Below are 21,543 nucleotides of genomic sequence, written 5' to 3'. Positions count from 1 at the left end.
ATAAGCTGGGGAGGTCCTCAATGTCTCAGTTCCCATAATCTTCTTAGGGGAAAACCTTGAGCCAATATTCCAGGCAAATCCAACAGGCAAAGGTTACCTAGCCATTTCAAAGCCCACCCAGGTTTCCCATTGTGTGAGCTTCCATACAAAAAGGTCAGATTCTTCCCTCAATAGTCCCATTTATGCTCACAGTGACAGTGCAATGGCTTTTGTTCAACAAAGAAAAACCTCTCTTTTCAAGGACTTAAGTCCCCTGCAACTCCCACATGAATTATTCTTTAGGTTTAACAAAGTACCCCCAATTCACAGAAATCCTGAGGGAGAACTTAGAATTTAAACAGTTGTTAGTACATAATAACAGGAATCTGTGATTTCAAAGCAGGAGAATCTTATTTTTAACCTGGGAAAGCTCCCCGGGTACATGGCTTGAGAGGACTCCAAAATGAGGCAAGACCCACCTGAAGCAACCAGAGAAGTCAAATGGGAGCAATAGAAGCCTGGGTTCTAATCCCAGCTATAAGCTCTTGAACTTGAATGTGATCTTAGCCATGTTATTTAACCTCTCTAAATCTGTTTCTCATCTTAGAATTCATAACAGTATCTATAGGGTTTTGTGAAGTTTAAAAGAACAGCACAGGGCACACAGTAATTCTCCCTAAATGCCAGCTAACACACTGCTCTTACCTGCTTGGTGTTTCCTGCTTTGCAAAGCACTATCAACACATCCAAATGAGACTTCGAAAATTCTAAATTTCCTTTCATTAATTTCATATCTCAGAGCCTGCAATTCATACTCATATATTCCATGAGATTGTGTTAGAGGCAGGTAACTAAGAAGGGGTCCTCATTTGAGAAGAGAGCTCCTCTAGGGCCCCGAGTGGTAAAGTGATGTGGCCAGGAACCTGGGATAACAGATGAAGTCACCAAGACTATCACCAAGCCTCTCAGCCCCATATCCAGTGCACTGTTTACCTCAGCCATGCCAGGCAGGGGCTTCTGTATTGTCAGACCTCCTAGCACCCTTCTCATTAAGTGTCTCATGGACATTTCCTGCGTTGTAATTAAGCACTATAAAGGAGTTTGAGAAGGAGCAACATAGAATCTTGTATATAACCTTGAGCAGCTTTAAAACTCACACATAAGAATACTCATATTAGCTTAGGTTGCCCATCTTTTTATACCAGTTTTTATTTTATTTTTAACTTGGGATTTAAAGTTGACAAAAACCTTAATGAATAGGCAGAACAAAGGGAGTTGTGGTCCATGGCTCGTTAGCTTCTGAAGTTAATGCTTCTCACAGGGACAAGTCAGCCAAAGGACAGAGCTCCAAGCAAATTGGAAACCATTCCTGTAGCCCCAGATCATGGGGTACTGCCTGGGCTCTGAGTGGCAAAGCTTATGGGACTCTCTGTAGCTTCACCCAAGATCCACCTATCAGTTAACCATTCATTCTGTATCTTGACAACATCAACTGTTACTGGGTATCATGTATGCCAAGGACATGAGTGACCTCATTCAAGCCTCACAACTACCTATAAATAATGTACTACCTACTCCATCTAATCTAAAAACCACTGACTGTAAGACACACCATTATTTTATGCTCCGAAAAATGAAGACACTGCCAATTACAACTCTAAGGTCCCACAGATGATATGTTTTGGGTTTTTTTTTTTTTTAATGTTAAAATGGTACAAATTGCACTGTATTATCATTGTAAAAATGTGAATATTGTCCCACTTTAATGATAAATAAACTGAGATACAGAGAAAATAACTTACTCAAAGTCACAAAAGGGTAAGTAGAACCATTGGGATTCAGAACCTAGAAGTTTAGTCACCTTTTCACAGTAGTAAACCCCTATTTTCCCAAGGGCATGTAATACTCAAAACTGCACATGGCAGAGCTGCTAACTTGTCTCCACCACAGCACAGAAACCTATTAACTGGGGCTAGGGTTGTGGCTCAGTGGTAGAGTACTTGCCTAGCATGTGTGATATATACATATCTTAAAAAAAAAAAAAAAGAAAAGAAAAGAAACCCATTAACTGGCAATTCTCTGAACGTCTCTGAACCTGACCTCTCATGTGTCTACTCAAGCAGACTCTACGCTAGATTACTCCTCATAAACTCTATTCCTCTCTCAGGAAAAGAAACATGGTCAATGGAAAAGCACCTTGAGAATCAGAAAGTCCTAGATAGAAATTCCTGCTTGTCACCCTGGCAAGTTATTGAATCACTCTGAGCTTTAGTTTCCTCTTCTGTAAAGAGAGGCCAACGTGGCCACCCCAAGAGGCTACTGCAGGATGGAGAAGACACACACAAATGTCAGGACATTGTAACTGGCAGAGCTAAAACTCAACAATGCCTTCTTTTTAATGCTAGTCACCTCTGCTTTGGGACAGAATCAAAGACAAAACATTCTCTGTAACCACAAGAGCTGCCAAGGGGGGATACTCAGGAGATAATAAGGATGGACAGAAGACAGAAGACCCCAAGAGAAATTCAGGCAAAGAAATTAACTGGAAGTACCTGGAAAAAAGGGCCAGTGTTTTTTTTAAAGGACTTTCCAATTTCTGAGTAAATGAAATGACAGGCAAAAGGGATTAAAAACAAAAACTAAAACAAACAGGCACTTACCATTAAAACATCAGTCAACAGACATGAGGATGAATACTGTTTTATACCAATGTGACACACAAAACTGGTCTCTGGAGACTCAGTTTGATACCAGAGTAATCTTTAAGAAGAATTAGTGAGAAGAATTGCTTCATTACTTTGTTTTGTTTTTACATTAAATAATATTCTGTGCATTTCTTCTTTACTATACTTAAGGGCTTCAGAAAATCCTCAGAAAACAGCTTCTGATTTTGGAAAGAAGACCAATCATATGGCATGTAAAAACAAACTCTTCCCCATTTTTTCTTCCTTCATATTCATAATGCCTAGCAGTTTTTTGTACACCACAGACTCCCAATAAAAATTAGTTGGATATTTCTTTCTTAACTCTAGGCAACTTTTTTTTAAATCTGAAACATCCTACACATTTATTCTATCTAAAAAACTAATCTCTCCTGCTTCTTCTCCAGAAGCACTCGTAATCTCTAATAATAAACAATATGCTTGGCATATGCTATATCGCTAATCACATAAACAGTGACATTCTACTTGTTCTTCAAACCTTCCACACCTGGCTCCTCAACTGTTCCTTCCTCCATGTCTGTCCAGTCAATGGATTACTTGTCAGTGGACTTGATCACTACCATATTCTGATCTGAATCAGTTTGTTAATCTCCTTCCTCTCAGGCACTGCACCTTTTTCCTGGGGATAAATGTGCAAGCAAGGCAGTCCCCAGAGTCCTCCAGGTTCCCTCTCCATGCCTTCACTGTCACTCCCAGAGGGGCTCACTAACAAAAAAAGTCACCAGCAAAAACCTGACTCTAGCTTCATCATCTTGAGAGGCTTCCTTGTTTTCCATAAATTTAGACCAACTACCAATTTCTGGAAAAATCTGAAAGAGAAGTGAAATCGTTTCAAGGGTTGGGTGAGAGCTTATGAAACGGCAGTTTCACCTTACCAATATGGGATAAGCTTCCTTGTGTCATCAAGTTCCAAAACTCACAAATTAGTTGCCCCTCCATTTTTCCTTGATGTTATCCATACAAGTCATTCGCTGTTTCTCTTCAGCTTATACTGGATCCCAAAATGACTGCTCTAAATCCTTAGGTGAGAATCATCGAAAACATGTAAAGGGCGCATTCCTTCCAACTCATGTGCAGGGCACTGACAGTGTCAATACGCTGGGACTCCAAACGCAAACAGAATATAACTGGTGCCCTCGTGGAGCCCACGCTTTTCCTTCAACTTTAAAAAAGGTGTGTCCTCCCTGTGCAGCGTTCAATGCAACGTAGTGACAAAGTACTCCGTAGCTTTGGAGAAACAGAGCGTGGAAACAGACTTTGCTCTTATATTTGATGGCCTGTAACCATAACAACCTATGGTTAAGTAACCATCAACTCGGTGAGAGGCTAAGTTTTCCAAAAACCGTTTTCAATGGGGGAAAAACTCCCTTGCACCAACTCCAGCGAGGGTGAGCGCCCTGGGCGGCGTGTGCTGCAATCCAGCGGGCTGTTCCCTTTCTGCTCCCGGTCCCAGCGTTTCGACTTTGGGCTCAGCAGCTAGCAGCCAGCAGCTACGGCCGCCACCGTCAACCCAGCGCTCCTGGCGGGGCAGCTGGCGTTAGGCCTCAACCCAATGTCACTTGTTAACCTTCCGATCCCCGGGGTTTTGGCGCGCCGCCGCCCCCTTCTATGGCAAACAAACCACCCCACGGCCACCCACAGCAACGACCACCGGCGTTTTCCCGGAGTAGGAGGAAAAACAAACGAGGCGCAGACAACCTCTGACAGATTCGTGTAAAAGTAACTGCGTCCCCTCGACTTCTAAGCATTTCGTGACGTGGGCGAGGGGGGCGGCAAGAACCTGGGGCCCCATTCATAAAAGTGCAAGCTCTTCTCCTTTAGTGAGAGTATGGACGCTGCCTCCCTGCCGGGTTCGAGCCCGCGCCCCGGGACGACAGCCTGGGGACCGCCGGTCGGCACCTCCGGCCCGGGTCCAGCCCAAACTGCCTGGCACGGCCCCGAAGGAGGAAGGTTCGCCTGGGGGGGCGTAGTGGGCCGGCGTCCTGGTCCATACCCGGGCCAAGACAGCGGGGCGGGACCGCAGACCCTGAGCCCCGCCGCGCCAACGGCCGCCGGACCCGGCCGGTACCGCGGACCTGTGGGGTCAGGCCGGCCCCAGCCCAGGCCTTCTCCTGAGGCGCTCCCTCCGCCGCCCCACCCGGGCCCGGGAGCGCTCACCCCGGATCCGCTGGCTGCCTCATGGTACTGCGCCGGCGCCCGTGCTCCGCGGCCACCGCGGCTCGGGCTCCGGCTCCTGCTCCTGCTCTCCAGCCGCGGTCCTGCAGCCCGCCCGCCCCCGGGCACCGGCCGCCCCGCCCCGCCGGCGGACCCGCCCCGCGCCCGCCGCCACTGCCGCCAACCAGAGGGCGGCGGGGCGGAGCAAGCCGCGCTCTAGGCCCGACCAATCCAACCCCTACCGCGCTCCGAGGAACGGCCGTGGAAATAGGCGGGTGATTCGTCTGGGCTGTTAAAGGGGCCGCTGCCCTGTGGACCGGAGGAAGGGGCGGCGGCTGGAGGCAGCAGGGTGTGGGATGTTACATGAAAGAATCCCAGGTGAGCCTCCCTCTCCTGGCGCTTTCCCTAGGTTTTTGCACTTCTTAATTTCCTCTTCCTGCATCCTAGCAACAAATGCCCCTGACAGAGGGAAACTGAGGCTCCGAGAATCAATGATGTCTAGTTCGTCAGACACATCTGTCCCCGTCCAAATTCAGAAATTGGCTTTAAAAGACAAATTACCAGTCTCCCCCACACTTCTGCAACATCCAGTTCCAAACGGAATCTGTTGTTAGTTTTTTGTTACTTTGGTGTTTGTTTTTGAACTGTGATTGAACCCATGGGCGCTTTACCACTGAACTACATCCCCATCTTTTTTTTTTTTTTTTTAATTTTGAGACAGGGTCTCACTAAGATAAAAGGCCGGCCTTGAACTTGTGATCCTTCTTCCTCGTCTCCAGAGTTGCTGGGATTACTGATGTGCACCACCATGCATGACTTGTGACTAGGTATAAGAGCTTAGAACTCATCTAATATATTCATTTTTAGAGAGGCAATGTCTGAGTCCAGGAGAGGAAAAGTAACTTCTAGAGGTGAATTCTCACTTGGAATGAGCTTCCCCTATGTCACATACTCAGTAATCTCAGCGATTTGGGAGGCTGAAGCAGGAGGATTGCAAGTTTAATATCTGCCTCAGCAATTTAGCAAATCCTTACTGAAACCCTGTCTCAAAATAGAAAGTAAAAAGGACTGGGGATGTAGTTCAGTGGTAAAACACTCCTTGGGTTCCCAGGACATCCCCCCACCCCCACCAAAAAAAACAAACAAACAAGAATGGGCTTCTTGGGGTGCTGATCCAGCCCATTTTACCTGTCTCATTTGTGATCCTGAGGTAGCAAGCTGAACTGGCACACCACATTGACATATTTGGAGAGTTCTCTTATCCACATTTCATCATATTGTCAGTAGATCCCAAACATTAGTATCAGCATCTGAGAGGAATTTAACATGCAGATTCCCTAAGTCCCACCCAAGAGTCTTTAATCCACTGTATCTGGTCAGCCTGGGGGAAATATGCATTTATTTTTCAACACCTCCCCTCAGAGTCTCTGGTTGCTCCAAAGACCACGCTCACATGTATATTTCAAAAATATATGAAATCCAAATTCAACTGCCCAAAATAAATCCAAACTCCTTTTTATCCTCAAAATAAGTATGGTTGGGGGGACTTGCTGATACAGCTAGAGGTCACCTTCTGAGAAACTCAGAATGGTTCCGTTCCCTGAATGGGTCTTGCCAAGAACCAAATTTAGAAAAGCATTCTATCTGGAAGCAAAAGCTGAAAACTTGAAATCCTGGGAGAGGGAAGGGCAAGGTCAAGGCCTAGAACTCAAGGAAGTCATCCTTGTTCTTGAGACAATGTGTAAATATTGTTAAGGCAAACACACCCTTGCTCATTCTCATTTCTAGGCCTGTCATAACCTTGGTAGGATGCCCTATCCCTTTAATGCCTCATTGCGAAGTCATCAAGCCCTGACCACCCACCAGGCCACATTCCTTTCCCTGTCCCAGAGTAGACACCTGGGTACCCAGAAATCACTGTCCTGGACTTGAGGTCAACCCCTTCCCACACAGATTACTAGTTCTTGGAGTGGCCTCCATACAACAACCCTTTTTTGCTCTGCATGTGATAGGGATGCCTGTGCATCAGGTTGACTGACCTTGTCAGAATTGAATCTCCAGGTTGCAGGCATCACCCACTAGGATCACCACTTACATGCCTAGGCCTTCCCAAAAGAAAGGAATTTCATGATAGGAGAGGACTCTGATCATGGATACCTAGAAATGTGCACCAATGGCAGTTATTTATGGAGCTACAGCTTGAAACTCTTTTGGGCCACATCTCCAAACCCCCAACTCAGAAGGTGGTGCCTAGATCTACACTCTTTCAAGGGCCCTTGGAAGCTAGCAGTATGCCCCTTAGAGTACCCACCTCCCCCCTTGCCCATATCCAGCTTTATATAGATTTTAGATTAATCAACATGTCATCAACATGACCTCAAACAAAGGGTAGAAAGATTCAGCATGAACACTAAGAAGGAGCTCTTCCTTTTGAAAAGTGAGGAATTCAGGTGCTTTAAGAAAATAAATGAACATATGATAACAAAATATTAAAACATCCTATTCATTAAGAGATTACTCTGCTTTAGATACTGTGCCAATTCCTATATATATATTAATTCACTGAAACCTTACATTAACCCTATGGGGTAGATATGATTGCTATTTTCTTCATTTTATAGATGCAGAAACTGAAACTCACAGAGAATTGGTGATATGTCCAAATAGCAGGGCCAGTTAAAGGAAGAACCAGTATTCATGGCCCTAAGGACGAGGTTCTTCCTAACAGTGCCTGCCAAAATGCCTTCTTGCTGCCAGAAACAGGATGAATAACTTCAAAAAGCAAAAGAAGCAAATATCACTAATCTGTATCCAAAGGAAATATAATATAGGACAGCCTTAGAGTTGAAGTTCCATTGCTTTTAACTTACCATTAGCTTGACCTTGATTTGACCAAGTTATATAATTAAATCTTGTTGAGTCTCAGATCGCTTATCTATCAAATGGGAACGATAAATTCTGTCTCCTTAGGCTGGCATGAAAATCAAATTAAATGAAGAACATGTGTGACTCTACAGATGGTCCTCAACTTATGATGGTTTTATGTATCATTTTTATTTGTTTATATGGTTCCAGGGATTGAACCCAGGGACACTTAAACACTGAGCCATATCTCTAGCCCTTTTTATTCTCTGAGGCAGGGTTTGGCTAAGTAGCTTAGGGCCTCTCTAAGTTGCTGAGACTGGCTTTGAACTTTCAATCCTCCTGCCTCATCCTCCCAAGCCACTGGGATTACAGGCATGCGCCATTGCACCCAATGATTTTTTTTTTACTTTACGATGGCATGAACATAATCGACATTAAGTAGAGGCCACACTTTGAATTTTTATCTTTTCTTAGGGAAGAAATATGTGGTAGGATACTCTCTTGATGCTGGGCATTGGCAGTGAGCCCAGCTCCCATGAGCCATATGACCTTGACAGGAATTGACCAATACTCTACAGTACAGAGCTGTGCCAGTAGAGAGCTAAGCCACAATGGTCAGTAGACTAGGTGTATTAAGTGCATTTTTGACTTACACGTTTTCAGTTTATGGTGGGGTTATTATAACTCCATCATGAGTCAAGAAGCATATGTGCAGATACTTTGAACACACAAATGAAAAGAATGATTTTAGAGCTTGGTGTCTGTGACTCATTGCAGTGGCCTCTGACAAAGGTCAGGAGTGAGGGTGCTAAATATCAAGCAAGATCTTTACTTTGTCCCCCAAACAGCTGTTCTATATGCATAGCATGTACAAAGTGAACTAATATTTTCTACAATAGGATCTTCTTTATTTTTGGTGCTTGGGATTAAACTCAGGGCTGTGTACATGGTAGGCAAGCACTCTACCACTAAGCTACATCCCCAGCTCTAGGATCTTAAATCACAGAAATCCAAGCCCAAATTATGACTCTGTCTTCTCCCAGCCTCACCCCAGACTCTCTCAATCCAGGCTTCAGCTATCCGTTAAACCTTCGTGGGTTTTGGCATACTTGAATTATTTTCAGTTATGACATTTCAAGGTAATCCTTATTGTTTCCTGAATCTCAAAACAAAACCAAAGGTACTCTGTAATCTTTAATTCCATTTTTGACACTGCATTGTACTTTTGGAGGGAGAAACAGTTAAGAAGTATAAAAAAAAATAATCGATCCACTTATACATTTAACAAAGGTTAGGAATCCAGTGCCACAGGCTGTACTATATTAATCAGTGATCACCAAGCACTCAGGAAATACGGGGTGGTGTGTGGAGAACAGTAGGGATGGAGATGAAGCCATCTTCAGCAGAGCCAGGTGGACTTGTCACACCACCTCTATCAGAGAAAGGCTGACACGTTGGTAGATCATTACATCTCCCTTAGAGGTAAGCCCAGGAGCTGTGGGGCAAGAATTGGCCCTTATGACCCCTGGGGAACCTCAATACCATTTCTAGGGTAGCCAGATGGAAGTTTTTAAGAGGAACCAGAAAAGTGATAAAAACCCAAATAAGAATGTTGTCACCAAAGCAAAGGGAGAAGCGATTGGAGGACAGAGGAGCCAACACTAACACGTGGCTCAGAGGTGTCAAGTCAGAAAGGGTCTGAAAAGTCTAGAATTTCTTGGGATTTGGAAATCAGAAAGTTAGGGCTTGGGGTGTAGCTCAGTGGATAAGTGTGCAGTTGAGCATGGGTGAGGCCCTGGGTTTGATCCCCAGCGCCAGGAAAACCAAACTGCAACAGAGAAGGTTACTTGGGGTCATCGGCAATATCAATGCAGTTGGGGCTGGAAAGACAGAGGCTCTCTAGAGCCAGGCTGAGCAGAAGTACTAAAGCGGGGACAAAGAATGAATGGGACAGGGGCTGGGGTTGTGGCTCAGTGGTAGAGTGCTTGCCTCGCACGTGCGAGGCCCTGGGTTCAAGCCTCAGCACCACATAAAAATAAATAAACAAAATAAAGATATTGTGTCCATGTATAACTAAAAAAATATATTTTTAAAAAATAAGAAAAGAAAAGAATGAATGGGACAGGATCGAAAGACATCCAGGGGGTAGGAGTTACCCGAGCAGGAAGAGGGTCTTCTCTTCCTGGAGACAAGCTGGATGCCGGGTTGGTGGGGTGCACAGTCATTCATAGGCGGAAGACAGGAAGCAGAGGGAAACTCCTGCCTGGTGGCGTCTGGGTTTTAGCTCATAAGTAGGAAGGAAAGCCATCTCTTGGGAGTGGGTGGGGAAGCGATAACCAGGGGGCTTTGTGGGAAGCAGTGAGGACTGGAAAGGCCACTGAGAGGAATAAAAGAGGGAGCTGCCAATGGAGAGGGAGAATTCCGGGCAGCCCCAAGGGCTGGTGCATTTGAGGCAGAACCAGGGCTGTGGGAAGCCCAAGGAGAGGGTGGACAGGAGGGAAGATGGCAAAACCAGACTTTGTGCTCATTCAGAGAAGACCAGGTGGCCACAGGGCAATAATTCTGAGGGTGACAAGGTCCTGTGTGCCACAGAAGTAGTTTCTAAAGTTACCCAAAAAGAAAGTTTTCAGAAGCTTTATATACCCTCAGATTGATGCTCATGTGAGTAATTCCTGCCATAAAGGAGCCATGAGCAATGGATTATTCACTTTGCTGGTTAGCATGTGAGATCCGAGGTTTGTTTTTTTTTTTTTTAATATTTATTTATTTATTTTTTAGGTGTAGATGGACAAAACACAATACCTTTATTTTTATGTGGTGCTGAGGATCGAACCCGGGTCCCGCCCGTGCTACGTGAGCACTCTACTGCTGAGCCACAGTTCCAGCCTGAGATCCACGGTTATTAAATATAACTGTCTCAAAGTTCTGTCGTTCCAAGGTCCATTGGGGAACAATGGCTTCTAATTGATGTGGAGCAGGGTCAGAGTAGAATTTCTAGGGAGAAAAACTGACCTGTCCTCCCTTTCCCTCCTGACTGTGTGCCTGCCTCTCAGGGTCCTTCCCAACGCTCAGTAGGGAGAAGGAATCCACCGTCAGTCTTCAATGCCCCACCCTTCCTCTAGCACCTCAGCATGGCTACCCCATGGTGGTTTTGGTCTGCCTTTAGTATCTTTTTGCTATACTGAAGACTGAACTCAGGGGTGTTCTACCACTGAGCTACACCCCAGCCCTTTTTATTTGTTTTGTTTTGTTTGTTTGTTTGTTTTAATTTGGAGATAGGGTCTCACTAAATTGCTGAGGATCTTGCCAGTTTGCCCAGGCTGGCCTCAAATTTGCCATCCCCCTACCTCAGACTGAGTTGCTGAGATGGCAGGCATGTGCCATTGCACCTGGCTCTTATATGGATCTTAAATGTCCCCCAGAGGCCCACGTGACAAAGGCTTAGTCCCCACATTGGTGCTGTTGGGTGTAGGCAGAAATTTTAAGGGATGGGGCCTGGGGGGTGGTCTTCTGGTCACTTGGTGTATGGGACCCCAGCTCCTCCTTCTCCCTCTCTCTTTCAAGAAGTACGGGGTGGTGTGTGGAGAACAGTAGGGATAGAGATGAAGCCATCTGTAGCAGGGCCAGGTGGACTTGTCACACCACCTCTATCAGAGAAAGGCTGACAAGTTGATAGGTCATTAGTCTCCCTCAGAGGTAAGCCCAGCAGCTGTGGGGCAAGAATAGGCCCTTTTAACCCCTGGGGAACCTCAATGCCATACTATCAATACGATCAGGTGGGCAGTTTGCTCCACCATGTGTTCTAAGATGTATTTCCTCACCGCAGGCCCAAAGCAACAGGGTCGATCATCCAAAATGGTGAACCAAAAGGAACCTTTTCTCTGAAGGTTGATTCGTCTCAGGTATGTGTTACAGTAACGGAAAGCTGACCATTTATACCCACTAGCCTTGCTGCCCTCCAACCACAAGGCCTTCTGCTCATAACCACCATCCTCCTGCCTCTACTCCAGCATGGGAAATCCGATCTTGAGTTTGCCCTGAATCACCCTGGAGCACAGTTCTAACTCCAGGGATGGAGGGGTCAGCATCACAACCCACAGGTACTGGCTTCCACCCTGCAGTGGCTAAACCCCATCTGCACACATCACAGCTTAAGTTACAGAGGTGGAAGGCTCCATTGGCCACTTGAAGTCACATACACACACACCTAAACACAGACTGGGGCATTGTTTGGTTGTTTAAACCTTGAAATGGTGATTGATACCTCATGATATAGAGTAGCCAGAAGTGGGAAATATTTGCTCCCTACCAGGTTGTTAAACAGAATCGTGAATGGAAATGATGGACTCAATTAACCTTTGCCATTTCCACGCAGATACTCGGCATCTGTTCCATTCAGAAGACAAGGATGATCATTCAGGTGAGAGCTTAAGCCCAGAAAATATTTAAATCTGTTTTGGCCAGGGTTACCTATAAAGGGATTGAGACAAACAGGGGCTCTTTACCACTGAGCCATAATCTCTTTTCTTTTTTTATGTTTTATTTTGAGACAGGATCTCATTAAGCTTCCGAGGGTCTTGTTAAATTGCTGAGGCTGGCCTCAAACTTGTGGTCCTCCTGCTTCAGCCTCCCAAATTGCTAGTATTACTGGTGTGTACCACCTGGTCTGGTTATGATATTCTTTTTAAGGAAGCATTAAGCTAGTAGCTGTGGGCCCATCTTGACCTGGGTTGTAGGCCTGCTTCTATCATTTCTAGTCATGTGACCTTGGAGAAGTTATTTAATCTCCCTGACCCCCAACTTCCTCATCTACAAATTGAAGGTGTTCACATTATATATTATTATAAAGATTAATTGTTTGCAGGGAGTGATGACACATTCCTATAATCCCAGTGACTCAGGAGGCTGAGGCAAGAGGATGGTAAATTCAAGGCCAGCCTCAGCAATTTAGCAAGACCGTGACTCAAAATAAAAAAAAATAATAAATGGTTGGGGATGTAGCTCAGTGGTAAAGCACCCTGAGTTCAATCCCCAGTATGGCCAAAAAAAAAAAATTTAATGTATGTAAAACACACAATATCTTTACATAATTGGTGCCCAATTTAATGGTTGCTATTGTTTTTTACTCTAGAGAAAATTACTAAGCACAGAATGTGATGCATGTAAGAACTCAATGGGGTGATGTGCTTAAGTCTCAAAAAAATAGAAGTGAAAGATGTCCCATGGAAGAAACCAAAAAACACTTCTAATATTTGAAACAACCAAAAGGCTCTTGTCTTATAGTGACTGTAGATCTTGGGGTTTCCAGGATTTCACCCTGGAAATAATCTCTCTCATTGTTCTGGTATACAAACTTATATTTGAGAGAGTCACCCTGATCTTGGACCAGAAAACAGCATTATAGGTCTAACCATCAAAAAGCCCATCAGTGGATGAATGGAAAAAGCAAGTGCAGTATATAGACACAGTGGAGGAAAAATCAAGTGCAGTATATAGACACAGTGGAGTATTATTCAACCATAAAGAAGAACAAAGTCATGTCATTTGGAGGAAAAAGGATAGACCTGGAGTTTGTCATGTTAAGTTAAATAAGCAAAAGTTTAAAAGGCAAGTATCACATATTTTCTCTCATCTGTAGAATCTAGAAAGAGAAAGAAGTATGATGTGAAAGCAGAAGGGAGACTACTAGGAAAGGGGAACAGGACAGGGTGGAGCGGATGGGGAGGGTGGACACAACCAAAGTCTGTTACATGCATCTGTGAAATTGTCACAATGAAACCCACTATTGGGTACAGTTAATATGCACAACTAATTATAATTTTTATGTTTAAAAAAGAAGAAGGAGTGGGGTGTGGTGGTGCATGCCTGCAATCCCAGTGGTTTGGGAGCCTGAGGCAAGAGGATCCCAAGTTCAAAGACAGCCTCAGCAACTTAGCAGAGACCCTGTTTTAAAATAAAGAAAGGACTGAAGATGGCTCCTTGGTAAAGAACCCCTGGATTCCATCCCTAGTCCAAAGAGGAGGAGGAGAAGGAGGGCAAACAGCACTGGGAAAACAACTCACCCCTGGCAGATCAGAGACCCACACCTCCTTCCCAGGAGGCTCTTCCTCAACACCTCACCTGAGAGGGCAGCTTGGTTTTCACAGGTGAACTCAAGAAGCATGCGCTGGAGACACCATAAATATCCCACTGTGCCAAGGCAGAGGAGGAAGGGGGGGGCAGGTGGAGGACTCCACCCCCACCTCCAACCCCCCAGCAACCGCCTCTCCTGCTGTGCCTCTGCGATCCACCACAGCAGGAAATGGTTTGGGTTTTTCTGTTATGAATGCAATAGAAGCTCATTTTAGAATATTAAAAGATAAAAAATATAGAAACACAGAAGGAAGAAAACACCCATTTTCTTCCAGCCTTCTAACAATTATCAAAACATGATGTTTCCCTTTGTTCTTTTACATAACTGTTTTTTTGAACCATATACAATCTTGTATTCTCTCTATAAAACTTAACATTATTGCATATGAACAGTCATATCGCATGAGGCAAAGAAGGGTTTGACTTGGAGTCAGAAGAGCTGATCATTAATTCCATCTCTGCCACTTGCTGTATGTCTCACCTTTCCTGAGTCTCAGGTTTACCTATAATGAAGAGGAGAGAAACATCCATTCTCGGCCACTAGTTTTCTCTGTGGTCCTCTAGACAATAAGCTCCGTGACTGATCCTCTGTTAAATCCATACAGTCTGGCTCAGTGGATTAGAGACGGTCATTCTCTCCATCCACAGGTACAACTTATTTTTCCATTCTCTGGAATCTTGGACTGGGCTTGTGTGATAGCCAGTCTCCAAAATGGTCTCCCATTGATCCTCACTTATTGGTCATTCCTGCCCTGTTTCATAGTCTCCTCTCACCACGGACCAAGGTTGGTTTGTGTGACAAACAGAGAATGGCAGAGGAGACAGTGTATGATGTTTCAGGCTAGCTCATACAGGGCATTCAGGCTTCTTTGTCTCACATCACTCCATCCGGGAAAAGCAGCCGCCATGTTGTGAAGACACTCCAGCAAACTGTGGAGAGGTTTATGTGCAGAAGAGCTGAGGCCTCCTGCCTATAGCCTGCACCAATTAGCCAACTGTATGAGTGAGCCATCTTGGAAATGGGTTCTGTGGTCCTGTAAGTCAAGCCTTCAGATGGGTGCAGCTCTGGCTGACATTTTAACTGCATCTTCTGAGAGTCCCCACACCAGAAATGGTCAGAAAACCTGTTCTGTACTCCCCCATGCACAGAAATGGGAGAGGTAAATGATTATTGTCAACTTAAACCACTAACTCTTGGGATTATTTGTTATGCAACATACTTAATGAATACACCCTATGATTGGCTTTGACCAATAAAATGAAGTAGAAATGATATTCTGGGACTTCCAAGCCCAAGCCTCAAGAGGACTGAAGCTTTTGCTTCCTGGCTCTTACAGCCTAGCCACCATGCTGTTAAAAGCTCAAGCCATCCTGCCAAGTGTGGCAGCACATACCTGTAATCCTAGTGACTCTGGAGGCTGAGACAGGAGGATCACTAGTTCGAAGCCAGCCTCAGCAACTGTGAGGCACTAAGTAACTCAGTGAGACCCCGTCTCAGAATATAATACAAAATAGGGCTGGGGATGTGACTCAGTGGCCAAGTGCCTCTTAGTTCAATCCCCTGTACCCCCCCCACAAAAAACTATGTACTATTCTGCATAATTAATCTCCTTCAATGCTAGGCTTAATTCACAATTATACCATGAATATTAATCCATACTTAATATATTGCAGAGCTTTATTGAGTTAACAAATATTTAAGATGTTTTCTTGTCTATGGAAAGTACATTATATTAACACTTCTCTTTTGGTTTAAATTGAACAAGGAATAGTGAACTAGAGTAAAGGTGTTCTTTGGGGACTTTTTCACTTACATTATTCTAAATTATTAAAATTATTAAATACCTACTTCTGACTTCTTTTATGAAAACTTTTCAAGAAAACTTTCATTCTGTATATCCTCACCCTACTCATTTAAACTTGTTTTCTCTTGTGGTTTTTGAATGTTACTGAAATAATAAAGTAGTTCTGGAACAGGAAAAAAAAATCTCAAGCCACATAGAGAAGTCACAAGGAAAAGACCCGAGGCACCCCAGGTGGAATCCCCAGCTCGCCTCCCAGCCAACAGCTCAAATACCCACCCCGGTGGGCAAGCCACTGTGGAGGCCCAGCTGAGCCGTGCCCTAGACACTTGCAGTGGTGGCTAGCATGCCAGGGTGAGGAACACACAGCCCAACTCCTTCAACTCAGAAATGCGGGAGATACTCTAATGGCTGTTGTGTGGAGCCTGTGAGTTGGGGGTGATGTTTTATGCAGCAATGTTTTAACCCTAACATTGGGCGAGCCCCTGGCATGTAATTACCTCTTGAGAAATATCTGGGGAGTAAATGAATGGCGCTTGATGGGGCTCAGCTTCCTCTTCTATAAAAGTGCAGAGGTTGGGCCAACTCATGCCTTCCGTTCTGTGTTTCTCCCTTTCCCTGCTGGGCTGTGTGTGCCCACCTGGCCTGCCAGGGCTCTCACTTTATCCTTGCAGGAAGACTTCAGGGTCTGTGGCATCTCTGACCACCACCACCACCCCCTGCCCCCCACCCCAGCTGGTTCTTCCTTCCATGCTCAAATACCCCAGGCACCTGCCTCCTCGTGAAACGGTCCTGGTGATTTCTATCATGGGTCTGTGTAGCTCGTCAGGAAGAGAGCAGCAGAGGACCTCCACCTTACAAGTGGTCCCTGCTCCATTCATTAGAGGAAATTGGGTCCCCGGGACAGATCAATTGCAAGCTACATTTGCCATTTGGCCCTCCTCTGGCCAATCCTGTAGCTGAATACTGGTTGGAAAATGACTGACCTCTTTCCCAGAGTCCAGGACCTGGGCTGTTTCCTGACACAGAGAGGAGGTCTCTGCTTCGTGAAGGAATGCTCAGCCTCTGGTTTATTAGGTCCCTTTATTTGCCACAGAGGCTACACAGTTACTTTCATTAGCAGGCCTCATAGTCACTAGAGGTAGGGGAGATCTCTATCATTCCCATCAAAAAAGAAATAAATAAAAAGGAAAGGAGACGTCAAGTAGCTAGCCTAAGGTCACAAAGCAAACCCCAGCTTACTGGTGGAACTGGAATTGCCTCCCTTCTATTTCCAACCCCTCACCCCACCCTCCTACACCTATTTTGCCTCCTAAGTCACACTGAGCAATCCTCATGTGACCCACTTAAATCATTATTGAGAGCAATTGGTCCTTCCTGATTGTAAGTCATCCCCAAACCATCATCATTATTATAATTGGTAAAGCCTCCCTCTCTAGGCTATGAAGGTACCTGTCCCAGACTTAAGAAATCACTCAATTTCTGGAGGTTGGGAGGAACTAGATGTCATTCGTCAATCCAGGCAAGAAATTCTGATTAAGCACATGATGGGCCCTACAAGCCCTGCCAGGTGCTGGAGAAACAGCAGGTTGCAAACCCGGGCTCTGCCACCAGGAGCTTGAGTCTAGCAGGAAATGCCAAAGTCCTTCCTCTGCTTTTGTGCCAATTATGATGGTAACTGTCATAGATCCCAGTCTAGCTCATGGTGTAGTTTTCATACTATAAAACAAAGGAGAAAAATCCCAGCCTCCACCCTATGCCCCAGACTGATCCAAGGGCCTGCTTGGTCTCATCTCTCGAAGGCCAATAGTCACCTCCAGCTAACATGTCTCAAGCAGAGCTCGGCCCCTGCCTCCCCATCTTGTCAATGGCACCTCTACACATTTGCTCACATCAAGGTGAGTTGCCCCTTCTAGGTCACATCCAACCGGTAAGTGAGTCCCATACTGGGCACCTCCAAACCTGTTTCCTTCTGTCTCCATGGTCACCATCATCTCTCACATGACCTGTGTTTACTCAATGATTCCTCTTTAAATTGATAATTCCAAACTTTAAATGGACACTGCACCTGCCCAGCAAGCTTATACTTGCTAAGTAAGTTCATGTCCCCACTCTCTGAGAAAAATGGTGGGTGCTCTTTATGCAGAACCCAGCATCTTCCCTCCCACCTGATGCTCTTGCCTCCCTTTTTCCTGGAAGTGGGGTCCAGAACCCCCCGCCCCCCACATACACTTGTGCTTGCACGCACACACGTCCTCAGCACAAGTCCATATACCTGTGGCCTCTGGACACAACCTCTCTCTTTTCTATCCTTGATACTAGGGAAGGCCTGGCCCCTCTGACTCCCTGAGAGCCACCTACTGCAGCCACCGCCCTCTTTATCCTGCACACACAGCTTGTTCCTGTTCACTGGCTCATTCCCATTAACATATACTCAACTCTCTTCCCCTGAGAAATTACCCCCTCCTCCTGCTGCCCCATTCTACTGTCCTCGACAGCAAAAGCTCGAAAGAGCCTTCTTCCTGTCCTCTCCAACCTGTTCCAAAGTGGCTTCAGCCAACATCAACGCCCTGAACCTGATGCTCTGTCAGATCACGGTGCTCTCTACAGTGCCACACCTCTCAGTCTGTCTTCCTTGATCCTTTCTCAATCCTTTTAAAACACTTGTTCAATAAGAGCCTTATGGAAGGTGACTGTATTGGTCTGAGCTCCTGCACTAGGCCCCAACAGACCAGACCCGACCAAAATGGAGTCACTCAGCTAAATGCCACATGATGAAACTGAGAATTTAGGGAAGCTGGTAGATGCCAAGAGAGACCAGTTTTTCTTGCAAACTGGACATTCTGGTCCACCAGAGCCAGCCTAATAAGGAAGTTACAGAAAAAGTAACCTGAAATAACCTGATGTTAACCAATCTTTTTTTTCCCCATTGTTCTATTTCCTTGTTCTCACCTTACAAAATCTACTATTCAGCTATTGCCCAGGCAACTCTCAATCTATCCATGAAATGCAAGTAAAAGCCTGTTAAATCTTTAAATTTGCTGTAATTTTGTCTTTCGACTCATCTATTGGCCAAGTCTCAACTCATCCAAGCCTCGTCATCTTGGCCTGGTCTCTGGGATTCTCTCTAGGTGGTGGTGGACAGAGTCCCAGGTCATATATTTCTGGTGGTCTGTTTCATATGCTGCAGATCCAACCTGATCCTCTGGTCCCAGGAAGTATGAGTGGGAACATGAGCAGGACAGGCCATAGGATGTCCACCATAGTCACCAATGTGCCCACGAACCTGTTTTCTTCATCTTGTACACAGGAACAGAGATGGAAAAGGAAAAAAAAAATTGAAAACAGGGAGTTAGAGGATTTCTGGTGTTTTTCTCCTCTCAGTGACCACGATTACTGCTCTAATGGTGTTTGAGCAACTGAGAAAAGTTAGATGCCAAAGAAATAAGATTCCTGATAAGAGGATTTGGTGCTCACCGGCAGGGAGCTCGCCTTTGGGTGAAGAGCAGGGAGGAGACTCATGGAAATGACCTGCTCACCATTGCCCTGAAGGATGGGACCGCCCAAGGCCTAGCTGGGTTTGGATCTCATTTCAAGAACTCAGCTACAGAATTCATGTATCTGCTTATAATTCTGTTAATCTCTGTGCTGACAAAGACTGCCCCAGGGAACAACTTGAAGCCCCTCGGCCTTTCCTCCCTTTCTGGAGATCCCGCCACACAGAATCCCCACCTTTTCATCACTACCCACCTCCTGCTTCTCAGACCCTCTCACCTCCGCCAGAATCTGGGATTTATGTTCTCCTTTCTCCAAAGACAAAAATCAAGCTCGTTACCCTAGCAACCACTTTCTTTGGCCCTGGCTTATAAATTGCGAGTCTCCTAGGTCCCCCTGGTCCTCTCTTGCCCACTGTGTATCTGCTTGGTGGCTCTATTGATCTCTCCCCCTGGACTACAGCCTCCTGGAGGGCAGGACCAGGCTCCCTCCTTCCCCTAGACCAGGCCATCACAGGCCCTCAATAAACACTGTTGAGGAACGATGTCCACCTAGAGATGGCGAAGGCCTTTCTCTGGGCCTGTTGGGCTCTTGCTATGTAGATAATAACGAAACCTGGCACCAAATTAAATGGACACACTAGTCAGAGAGTTAAGTCATGGTAATGACCAATGAAACAGTGGTAATAATCATATCCACCTCATGGTAGAAGCACTGTCATTTGAGGATAAGGAAAAATATACACAAACCAACAACCAGCTTGCCTGGTTCCCAGTAAGCCCTCAATCTGTACTCATTGTAATGTAGACCTGTTTATGAAGAATGCATAGTAATGCTGAAAATTATTGTAATGTCAAGTTTTCAAATGATAATTATACATACCATACAACAACCAGTAAGGAAAATAAAATGTTTATCATTGAGTGGTGATTTCCTATCATCTCCCTTTCCCCTCACTCTGCTATCATAAAAGGTGTGAGAGCTTATTGCAGAAAATCTGGGGGAAAAAAAATCTGAGGTTGGATCATTTAGGAAAGGGGCAATTTTGAGATTTTTCTTTTTTTAAGCCTAGAATGCCGACCACGCCCTCCTTGGTATTTGCTACCAAGCCCATTAGCGCTACCGTGTGGTCAAACTGAGCAACTGTTCTTGAACAAAAAAACCAAACCAACCAGTGAAGAATTAAACTGATGATGAAATAACTCTGCAAGTAGTATTAATGTCACATAGGACCACCAGCCCTGGGGCTTCAAACCCCAAATCCATCTCAGTCTATGGCATCAGCGGGTATCCCAAGGGCCTCATGTAATTGTGGTCAGGTGAGGAATGTGGCTCCAATATGTCATATTGATACTGAGGAAAAGCCTAAACACACTCTCCAGCTTCATTTGCTCTGAGTTGATGTAAAGATCACTCATTTCGGAGGTCACACAGCTGGGCAATACATCATTAGTCTCCCTCTTCACTTGGGCCAGCAGATGCCCCATGGGTGATTGGAACAAGAGGAAAAAGCTCAACATCTCTGCCTTCAGACGGTCTGTCTCCTTTGCTGCCCTAACCTTTGACTCACATGCTACTCAGCTCTGCGTGTGGGCATGTGGATTGTTTGAAAATGTATTATATAGAACTATAATCCCAGGTTAACCTGACCTAGGCTTGCCTCTCCCCTCCCACTTCTAGGCTAAAGACACCTACCAGCCGCCATGACTGGAAACACCAGACCATGAGAGGAAGGAAAAGAGGTGGCACCCCAGTTCCTGGAAGATCTCTGCCCATTCCCAGAAAAGATGTGAACATTCCTCCCCTTTATTAACCTGTCTCTCTCCTTCGTAATTCCTATCTCCATCTGTGATCCTTCAACTTCCTGGAGTTGGGAGGTTGATATGGGAGCATGGACTCCCACCTCTCCCCCCCATTGGTTTCTCCCTGGGTTGAGCTTCCAGACCTGGGTTTGGTAACAACATGAATGACTAGTCCATGACACGTTCTCCATGCCTGGAGCCCACCCTCCTCAGAGCTGTTCTCTGTTTGGTGTGAGTCCTTCTGGAAACTTGTCTCGTTCTGTTCAACCCTCAGACAGGACCTGCTCCAGTGTTTACCCCCAGTGCAGAGAAACCCCGATGCCTGTCCACTGGAAAGTCACCTGGGACAGGGCGGAGTCCGAGAGGAGCCCACACCTGGGTCCCCCTGGGTAACTGCACCCACATGGGAATCCTTCCCAAGTCACACTTGTCCTGTAAGGAGCCTAAACAGGGTCCTGTTAAAGTCACTCAGCTTTGCCAGGCTGAGGCTTCTACTAGGAAGTGGCAGGCGTAACCCGAGGCTACCAGGGGCTGGGCCTGAGTGACATGCACAGAACCCTTTAGGGACCGCAGACATGATGAGCTTCCCCT

General features: G+C 45.6%; 1 protein-coding gene and 1 long non-coding RNA gene across 6 annotated transcripts in view; one reads left to right on the top strand and one right to left on the bottom strand.

Moving 5' to 3' along the window:
- Window positions 1-4,988, bottom strand: part of Tex2 (testis expressed 2) — a 106,752-nt gene extending 101,764 nt beyond the window's left edge. Inside the window, exon 1 of one of the 4 annotated variants that reach the window (XM_046427711.2) lies at window positions 4,860-4,988. The gene's annotated coding sequence lies outside the window, so the exon portion shown is untranslated. Of the gene's footprint in view, window positions 1-3,577; window positions 4,638-4,859 lie in introns of those variants that run through there. The other 3 variants (XM_058573725.1, XM_058573724.1, XM_046427712.2) reach the window with 3 other exon arrangements.
- Window positions 4,989-5,124: 136 nt separating this feature from the next.
- LOC124081514 (uncharacterized) lies at window positions 5,125-15,701 on the top strand. 2 transcript variants are annotated; one of them, XR_009225254.1, is made up of 5 exons: window positions 5,125-5,234; window positions 10,500-10,619; window positions 11,548-11,623; window positions 12,097-12,141; window positions 13,558-15,701. It is a non-coding gene; the product is annotated as an uncharacterized LOC124081514 (long non-coding RNA). The 2 variants fall into 2 exon arrangements; XR_006848064.2 differs by having other exon boundaries at window positions 10,500-10,659.
- Window positions 15,702-21,543: the final 5,842 nt, after the last annotated feature.

Source organism: Marmota monax, unplaced genomic scaffold, assembly GCF_021218885.2.
Source record: "Marmota monax isolate L192 unplaced genomic scaffold, Marmota_monax_Labrador192_F-V1.1 WCK01_AAM20220418_F8-fsc00285, whole genome shotgun sequence".
NCBI lineage: Eukaryota > Metazoa > Chordata > Mammalia > Rodentia > Sciuridae > Marmota > Marmota monax.
The sequence above is the reverse complement of the archived record's forward strand: the minus strand, read 5'-3'. Positions and strand labels throughout refer to the sequence as shown.